General features: G+C 46.3%; 1 protein-coding gene across 1 annotated transcript in view; it reads left to right on the forward strand.

Annotated features, from left to right (window-relative positions):
- Positions 1-10000, forward strand: part of LOC145411872 (tyrosine-protein kinase RYK-like) — a 241053-nt gene that overhangs the window by 73862 nt on the left and 157191 nt on the right. The gene's annotated exons all lie outside the window — the stretch shown is intronic.

The raw sequence follows: 10000 nt of genomic DNA on the forward strand, positions 1-10000 counted from the left end.
CCTATCATTTCCATCCCCTCCTTATCTCCATTTCATCACTTCCTTCACCCTACCCCTCTCAGTTCTACACCCTCCTCTCCATCCCTCTTCGTCTCCAATTTCCCCTCATTCCACCTTCCTCTCCGTTCCATTACCCTTCCTTTTCCCCTCATCTCCATTTTTCTCTCTCCCCCCTCATTACCATTCCTCCCCCCTCCCCCTTCCCCCCACCGATGCAACAGGTGGTAGGTGTATGGCAGACGCCCAACACTGCCACCGAGTCAACACCATCCCCCCTCCTCACACCTCTCCCCTTCTCCCTTCTCCCCTTTCCCTCCTTGTCCCCTCTTCTCCATCTTTCTTCCTTCCTCCTCACTCCTTCCCTCTCCCCCTTTCCCCTCTTCCCCTCCTCTCCTTTTCCCCTTTTCTCCATTTCCTTTCCTTCTTCCTCCCACTCCTTCCTTCTCCCCCTTCTCTTCTCCCTTCTACCCCTGCCTTTCCTCTCTCACTCCCCTATTTCCATTTCTCCTTTGCCCGTCTTCATCTCCCCTTCCCTTTCCTTTTCCCTTCCCTCCTCGTCTCTCTTTCCTATTATCACCCTTTTCCTCTCCCCTTCCTGTAGTCCACCGGGTTCACGTTTCGGATGAGCCTGGGATAACAACAACGGCAAGATAAAGTAGGACAGAATGGGATGCGAAAGGTTAGAGCATGGTAAGGTGAATTAAAAACTGGGAAGAAAGGAATAAATTGATGTGATAAAGTCGAGGTAAATGTGGGTTAATGAACGTCTTTATTCTTTACGTCCATCTTTACTTCCTAATTGTTCAGTTGTTAGAATAGATGGGCGTTAGAATATGATGCTAGTCACGAAGAAGTGCAGTGGAAAAGATGCACAGCCCAGCTACTGTCTTACTGGATGCTGAGCTAAGGGAAATACGCTGAAAAAAAAAAAAGACAAAAATATCCGTCTAGTTAATGAGCAATAGACAGAGGTATGAGGTATGGGGGTGTCAGGTGGGGAGGTGTCAGGTGTGGGGTGAAAGGTGAGGGTGATGGGGTTCATTACGGCACTGAATGGGAGGAAAGGTGTCAGGTGGCGTGGGGAGAAGAGAGAAGGAGGGTGAGGGGGAGGAAGCGAAGGGAGAGGATGAATGGGGAATCGAGAATGAATGAGGGAAGAAAGGGAGAGTGTATGGAGACGTGGGAAGGGAGAATGGAGATTAGGGGCACGTAAAGGGAAAAGGGAGAAATTAGGAGACGATGAAGTGAACGCTAGGAGGGGGAGAGAAAAGAAAGGGAAAGAGAAAGGAAGAGCCAGTGGGGTAAAGAAAAGCTCCATGGTCGTTGGGAAAAAAAAGAGCATGAAAAAATGGAGAAAAACAAGAAGAAAAACTTTATTCTACTTCATAAGCTCTCTCACCAGCAATTCTAAAAAAAAAAAATAGAATAAAATAAAAATAAAATAGAAATCATAGTCACAGAATCCGATTGTAATTTAAATCTCTCTCATTTGTTTACGCGCATATCAACCTGTAATTAATAACATACGGCCAGGTGTATCAAAATAATTATCTGATCGAATTTTTTATGTGTACAGTATTGACAGCGAGGATTTTTTTTTTCTGATAGTTTTTTCTACTCTTTTATTGCACGAATATTAAATGTTTTTCGCTGTGTAGGTTTTGCGTCTTTTACCTTTAAGTTTCGTTGCAGGACTTCTTGGATCAGCAGGTGTTTGTGTTTTTTTAAAGACATATTTGCTTAAAACTTTATATACTTTAATCAGATTCTCTCTAGGTCGTCTTTTTTTTTTATTTTGGGGTAAGGAATATGTTCAGCATCTTTAATATTTGGATGCGGGGCAGTGTTTAAGAAGGAGGAGAGACAAGGAGAAAGGAGGTGGAGGGACAAAGACGAGAGAGATGGAGAATGAAGGGAAGCAGGAAGTAACAGTAGAGAAACGAGGGTGAATGGGGTGAGAGGAAGGAGTAAGTTGAGAAAGAGGTAGATAGTGCATGGAAGGCAAGGGGGAGAGAGTGAATTAGGGGTTAAGAAGGAGGGAAAGCTAGGAATGACTGTGAAAAGGTGGGAGTCATTCAGGAGCAGGAGGAGGAACCTAAAGGGGAGGGGGAAGTGAGAAGGAGAGGGAGCGGAAAGGAGGAGAGTGATGAGATAGGGGAAGCAGGGGAGAAGGGAGGAAGAGGAGAAGGGAAAAAGAGGAGAAAGGGAAAGGGAGGTGAGGGAGAGAAGGGAGAAGGAAGGGGAGGGGTGGGAGAGAGGAGCGGCATAGAAGGAAGAAGACTAATAAGTGTAACCCATAAATAAAGTGACGTATTTTATTTTATTCTTACTACTTCAGGATTATTTTATTTTATTTTGGAATGGCGTCTCGTGGTGAAGGGGTTAATGAAGGCTGTATCAACCCCCCCCCCCTTCACTTGGAAGTCTCTCGATCCGAATAAAATCGTCTTGAAATAGGAAAATGATGTTAGCAGGAATTTAAAATAGTGAGAGAGAGAAAGAGAGAGAGAGAGAGAGAGAGAGAGAGAGAGAGAGAGAGAGACAGACAGACAGACAGACAGACAGACAGACAGAGACAGACAGACAGACAAACAGACAGAGACAGATAGACAGACAGAGATACAGAGCAAAGAAGATGGAAAGGAAAAGAAGGAGAGGAGGGAAAGTTGGAGGAAGAGAGGGAGGGAGGAAGTAGAGGACGGAGAGAATTATGCCAAGTAAATATACGCGAGAGAGGAGAGGCAGGTAAAGCTAGGGAGGGAAGGAGGGAGGAAAAGGAGGAGGGAGGAGGGAGAAAATGGAGGGAAGGAGGGAGAAAGGGTAGGAGAAGAGAGTGAAATGAGATAAGGAGGAGAAAAAGGGAAGGAGGAAAGAAGGAGATAATGAAGGAGGGGAGGGAGGAAAGGAGGGAGGAAAGAAGATAAGGAATGGAGGGAATGAAAGAGGAAGGGAGAAAAGGGGGAAGAAAAGAGGGAGAAAAGGAGATAAAGAAGGGAGGGAGGAAGGGAGGACGAGATAAGGAAGGAGACGAAGGAAAAAAATATAGAATGACTGGAGGAAGGAAGGAGATAAGGAAGGAGGGAGGGAGGGAAGAAGCAGGTAAAGAAGGATGGGAGGGAGGGAAGGAGGAAGGAAGGGAGGGAGGGAAGATGGAAAGAAGGAAGGAAGGGAGGGAAGGAGGAAACTAAGCAGACCATTTAAAGTCTAGGAGTCAGAAACAGAGTCCATCCCAGCCCTGCCAGGCCTGATGGTGGCAATTTGTCCATCCACCTGCCCTCATCCACTCCGCTCCACTCTGCTCCACCTGCCTGATATCCACTCCACTCCACCCCACTCCTCTCGACCTGCCCTCCATCCACTTCATACCATTCCACTCCCCACGCCCCACTCCACATGCCCCATCCACCCCACTACATTCCACATCATCCCAGCCCTTTCACCCGCCCGCCATCCACTCCACTCCTTTCCACTCCACTCCACCTGTCTGTCACCCACTCCGCACTATTCCACATTACCGTCATCCACTCCACTCCACTCACTCTTTCCATCTTTCCGTCTTCTGCTCCACCCATCTCTCTCTCTCTCTCTCTCTCTCTCTCTCTCTCTCTCTCTCTCTCTCTCTCTCTCTCTCTCTCTCTCTCTCTCCATCTGTCTTCATTATTTCCTCTCGCGCCTTATTTCCTCCTCTTTTTTTCTTACTTTTTCCTTAATTTTCCTGACTTCCTCACCTCCTTTCCTTCTTCCGTTTTCTCTCTTCCTTCTTTTATCCTCCTTCTTTCCTTCTAATGTATTCCATCATCCATTTTCCTTCTCTTATCTTTCTTATATCCTTCCTTCCTTCATTCTGTCTTCCTTCCATGTTTCTTCTGTCTTCTTTTCATTTGCTTCCTTCATTTTGTGTTCATTCTTCATTTTCTTGCTTGCTTTATCCTGCCTTCCTTCCATTCCTTCCTTCCTTCCTTCCTTCCTTCCTTCCTTCCTTCCTTCCTTCCTTCACTTACTCACTCACTCACTGTCACAAACTTTCATTTATTCATCCCCTTTCCTACGTTTCTTCCTCCTCCTGTCATACGTCCTCCCGTACTTCCTTCCTTCCCTCCTTCCTCTCACGGTCACTAATCCGTCTTTCTTATTCTCTCTCCTTATTCCCTATTCCCTTAGTCCCTCTACTCTCTGCCTTCCCTCCCTTTCATCCAACCAACGAGAGAGAGAGAGAGAGAGATCAACATACACACACACACACACACACACACACACACACACACACACACACACACACACACACGTCTTTATCTATATCTGTCATAATATCTTCAAACTTCTTCAGGGAGTTTGCCAGACTTTTCAACTCCTTCGTCCGGCTTTCCTCTTTATCAGTCAGTCGGTCGCCCAGTCAGTCAGATAAGTTATCAGTCAGTCAGGTAAGTTATCAGTCAGTCAGGTGGTGAGTCAGTCAGTCAGTCAGTCAGTTAATCAGTAAGTCAGCCAGTCAGTCACTCACTCACTCAGCTACTACCCACCTCTGCCTTGATATTGCCGATAAAACACATTCAGTCATTTGGATGTATTTTTAGCGTTAAGTGGAGGGCGAGAGACTGTTACTGAGTGTAAGTGTATGTTGTATGAGAGAGAGAGAGAGAGAGAGAGAGAGAGAGTAACACAAAGGCAAGCATTTATGTATTAATCTGCATAAGTATACTGTATGTACATTTGTACACTTTCCCACAAATAATACACACATCTCTCTCTCTCTCTCTCTCTCTCTCTCTCTCTCTCTCTCTCTCTCTCTCTCTCTCTCTCTCCACCAAATCCCACAGTTGCATAAACACACACACACACACACACACACACACACACACACACACACACACACACACACACACACACACACACACACACACACACACACACACACACACACACACACACACACACACACGCATGTACGCGGACACAAAGCCTTTAAACAACACGGAAGTAAAAATCATAAGAGTTGCATTCAGGTTGTGAAAGGGAGGGAGACTGGAGGTGATAATCTCTCTCTCTCTCTCTCTCTCTCTCTCTCTCTCTCTCTCTCTCTCTCTCTCTCTCTCTCTCTCTCTCTCTCTCTCTCTCTCTCTCTCTCTCTCTCAGTAATTTCTTTTTCACCCTCTCTTCTTCTCTCATTTCTTCTCATTTTTCTTCCTTCCTCTGTCAGTCTTCCTACCATTCAATCTTCCTCTCATTCAATCTCAACTTCTTTTTTCTCACACTCATTCCCCATTTCTTCCTCGCTTTCCTCCTCACTCCATTTCTTTTGCTCAATTTTCTTCCTCTTTCCTCCTTCACTCTCCCTCCTACTTATTCTACTCTTTTTTTTTTTCCTTATTCATTCTGTCTTCCTTCTTTCCTTCCTTCCTTCTTGTCTTCCTTCCTCCTTCCACCCTGCTTTCCTTCCATCCTTCCTTCCACCCTTACTTCCTTCTTCGTCCCCCCGAGTCTTTCATTTTGCATCTCTCTTCATTTCTTCCATCCTTCCTCTCTTCCTTCTCTCCTCCCCTCCTTTTCTTGACACTCCCTCCCCCTTCTTCCTTGCTCCCACTCCACCATACACCCCTCTTCCCCCACTCTCCCCCACCCAATCAGTTTAGTAAGTCCGTCACGGGATAGTGGTCAGCAGAATGGACCCTCCCCCTCCTCTCCCCGCCCCCCATCCCTCTCCTACCGTCCCCTCCCCTCCCCTGCTCCTCCCCTCTCCTATTTTCCCTTCTCCTCTCCTACCGTCCCATTCCTCTCCTACCGTCCCATTCCTCTCCCCCTCTCCTCTCTTACCGTCCTCTCCCCTCCCCCTCCAATTTCCTCCCCTCCCACCCCTCCCCCACTTTCAAATTCTCTTCCTCGTCCCCTACTCAGTCACTTCCCCCTCTCTTCCTTTCCTCGTGCGCATTTTCATCCCCACCCTCCCCATCTCATTTCCCTTCCTTCTTACATTCTTACCCTCCTCACTTCCCTCCCTCCTTACCTTCTTACCCTCCTCACTTCCCTCCCTCGTTACTTGCTTACCCTCCTTACCTTCTTATCCTCCTCACTTCCCTCCCTCCTTACCTTCTTACCCTCCTCACTTCCTCCTATCGACGCTTCCTTCCCCTCCTTACTTCCCTCTCCTCCTTACTTCCCCTTCCCCTTGTTCCTCTCCTTCTCTCCCTCCACCTCCCTCCCCTCCCCTCCCGTTGCCCCAAACAATTACTGCTATTTTTACTTCTCTCTAAATAAACACCACTCCGATTTTGCAACACCTTACACCCCCCTCCTACACCCTCCCCTTCCCCTTCCCCTCCCCCCTGTCTTTACCCTTCCCTTCCTCTTCTTCTCTTACCTTCCTTAGCTTCATTATTTCCCTTTTCCTCCACTCCTCCTCCCCCTCCCATTTCCTCCGTCTTTATCCCCCCATTTCTTCTTCTTCCATTACCTTCGCATCTTCTTTCCCTCCCTCCTTAACCTTTACCTCTCTTCCCTCCTCTTCACCTTCTTCCATCCTCTGTACCTTCTCTCGTCCGTGTCTTCCTCCCCCTTTTCCCCTTCTTCATCACACTCTTGCACATCGCTCACCCTTTTCATCCCCTCATTTCTGTGTTTCTCTTCTCTCCTTTTCCCACCGCTTTCAGTTCACCTTTCCTTCACCTCCTCCCCCTCTCTTCCTTAAATCATCAGGTGTTGACTGAGAGAGAGAGAGAGAGAGAGAGAGAGAGAGAGAGAGAGAGAAGGGGGGGGGATAGTGAAGAGGTTAAATCCAAAACCGACCGTATTTTCACTCGAAGTTTAACCTCTATATACATTAACCCTGCACCGAGGAGAAAAAATAAATAAATAAATATTAGGCTTTCAGTTTTATACCCACGAAAAAAAATATATACCTACTGCATTACCTGGGGCACAATTTCGGCAACAACCTGCACCGATACGCAAATTCGCCGAGCAGGAAACCGCCGAAACTCACGCCATCCCGCGCTAAACCATGGGAGGGTCCGGTAGCCAAACACAACATCGGCGCCACCGCCACCAGAAGGGGTTTTGCCGAAATTACCCCCGGGTCGCCGTAACTCCCGTGGCTACAACCTGGCCCGACGTAACGTAATTCCCGGCTAATCGCGACCTTTTAAGAGGCCTGGCATGTTTACCGTGTTTTGGCGGGATAATGCTGGCCGTATTTACCGTGGGGGACCGAAATGGCTTAATATGGCGACGGGCACTTGAGCGTAAGACGTATCGCTTCACTTAGCGTTGCTGGGACCTGAGTGGCTTGTGTGTGTGTGTGTGTGTGTGTGTGTGTGTGTGTGTGTGTGTGTGTGTGTGTGTGTGGCGCTGCAAGATTACGTTAGGTTAATATTTGTCAAGCCAGAATGAGGGTAAACCAACCACTTAATGTTAGGCAAACACTCATTTTGTGGTAGCTATGAATATTCCGGGAAAAAAAAAAATAGCGCCTAATTTTTAAGCAAGAAGCATTCAGAAATTGCAACACCCTTTCCTTGCAATCTGTCTAAAGTTCCGTCCATACAATCAGCGGGCACCTTGAGATTGAACCCCGAACCCTACCCTGTGCCCCTTACCTTGAACTGGTTGCTCTCAAAATCGAACCAGCTCATCCTTACCTGACCCTAATCCCGCCCACCACGTTTGGCTCAAATCGGATTAAAGGTGTTCAAGTTGACCTTACCTTCTGATTGACTGCTGCCTACCTTAAAAGCGCCAGGCAAGGCTGCTGCACCACCCCTAAACATCCACACTGTGCAGTCTCCTCATGTCTACAGGACACCCCGTAAACTTAACATAGCGTCACGTCACGTCATTATACGTTTTTCGATTTACCCAAAGCAAATGAGGTAATATACAGTAAGCACAGATTAGGATCTGCACAGATAACCCTGAGTTAACGGTCACTACTTTTACTTTCGACCTGTGATGGGATGTGGATCACTGAGGGTCCCTGTTAGTCAAGTGACCACCATCGGGATTTTTTTAATGTACCAGGGGTCACTGCTTCAGGAGGAAACTTGTGTACTGTCCCACATGGGAGAGTTCCTTGTCTCAGTGGAGTGAACGGAGCTATTGCCTGATTGACTGCTGCCTACCTAAAAAGCGCCAGGGAAGGTTGCCGCACCACCCCTAAACATCCACTCTGTGCATTGCACATCCACACTGTGCACTGTGCAGTCCCCTTTTATCTAAGACACCCGTCCTATATACTTTTCAATCTCCCCAGTGCAAAGAAAGCAATATAAGCACAGATTAGTATCTGCACAGATAACCCTGAGTTAACGGTCACTACTCTTACTTTCGACCTGTGATGGGCTGTGGATCACTGAGGGTCCCTGTTAGTCAAGTGACCACCATCGGGATTTTTTTAATGTACCAGTGGTCACTGCTTCAGGATGAAACTTGTGTACTTGTCCCACATGGGAGAGTTCCTTGTCTCAGTGGAGCAAACGGAGCTAGGGCCTGATTGACTGCTGCCTACCTTAAAAGCGCCAGGCAAGGCTGCTGCACCACCCCTAAACATCCACACTGTACAGTGTGTAGCTTCCACGTTATGTCCACAGACTTCCCATTAACTCAATGTAACCGGTTTATAATGTCATGCCGTAACTATTATTTTATTTGTTTAATTTCTCTTTCAGGTTACTCTATCGGGTAGCTTATAGATAAAGTATTATAGAATGTGACTTTTCCTTTCCAGTGTTTCCTATAAAATTTCCATGGCAGTTTTTCCATGCTGCATGGTGGTTTTTCTCACTTTTTCCTGGAGGGTTTGGTGGTGGGGGGAGCCTTCTTGCTTTACTATCGTTATCCTTTAACATGTAGAGTTAGATCTTGTAGTCATGGTTTTCTCTAACAAGCAGCCTCGAAAGGACCATAAGGTCTGTTCCTGTTTGCTTTCCTGTGTAATCCTGTGTAATTAACCTTTGACCTATTGCCTGAAAATAGATGAAAATAGATTACTTTCATCCTCTCTTAACTGTAACTCTTCCACTAATTTTTATCCAAATTTAATAAGACGAGTTAAAAGTCCGAATTTTTGTCCCTGCACTGTGACCCTTAACTCTGGTCGATTGTTCTTTAACTTGAATCACGGCATCCCTTCCACCGAGTACGGTAAAAATCGGATCAAAACTCTGGGCTCACCTATGACCTGTTTCGGCCAAAAATTAAGCACCTGATCCTCTAATGGTCCTCAGTCGTTAAGCCGAATTTGTTGCAGCTCCAACTAAGTTTGTTCCCCCTTTTAAATCTTACTAAAAAGACAGGAGGACAGACCGACAAACAGGACCAGACACATGACCCCCAAGCACCTCAGGCACGGGTGAGACTATACTCTTTTCACCCAAACTTGGTCCAGATTTTCGTCCTTTTGTGGCTGATTTCGCGTAGCTCGACAACTGACTAAGACAGTACTACATCTCTGCGTCCTTTCCATGGCACTTCTTCTTGACCAGCATCATGTTCTAACGCCAACCCATTGTTACAACTGAGCAAAAATATGGAGGGATGTCAAGTTTAGGCCAAGTTAGAGTAAAATGAGCATAGTGTGAAAGATTTTTATCCCTCACAACCATGGCGAGTAAAAAAAAATCGTATTTCATTGGAGCAGAATAGGCATGTCGTCCCCCACTGTTTAGGGGTTCACCGAAGACTAGAATATGATGCTAGTCACGAAGAAGTGCTATGAAGACTTTGAGCTAGACCATTGACTTATCTCGCCACTGAGCCATGTAGAATAAGTTACGAAAGGACAAAAATTTAGGCCAGGATAAGGTGAAAGAAGTACAGGAAATTAATCTGGTCAGAGCAATATTGAAAAGGAGTCCGCTGCCTTACAAGATTTTAGCGATATTACTCAAACTGTCTTAAGGAGCAGAAACGCAAAAGTACACGTCAATTCACCAACATTATTATTATTATTATTATTATTATTATTATAATTATTATTGTTATGAGGATGAAACGGTGAAAAGGAAAAGTG

The sequence above is a fragment of the Coenobita brevimanus genome, chromosome 91 (genome assembly GCF_032717465.1).
Source record: "Coenobita brevimanus isolate Jiangsu-jjx chromosome 91, ASM3271746v2, whole genome shotgun sequence".
NCBI classification, from domain to species: domain Eukaryota; kingdom Metazoa; phylum Arthropoda; class Malacostraca; order Decapoda; family Coenobitidae; genus Coenobita; species Coenobita brevimanus.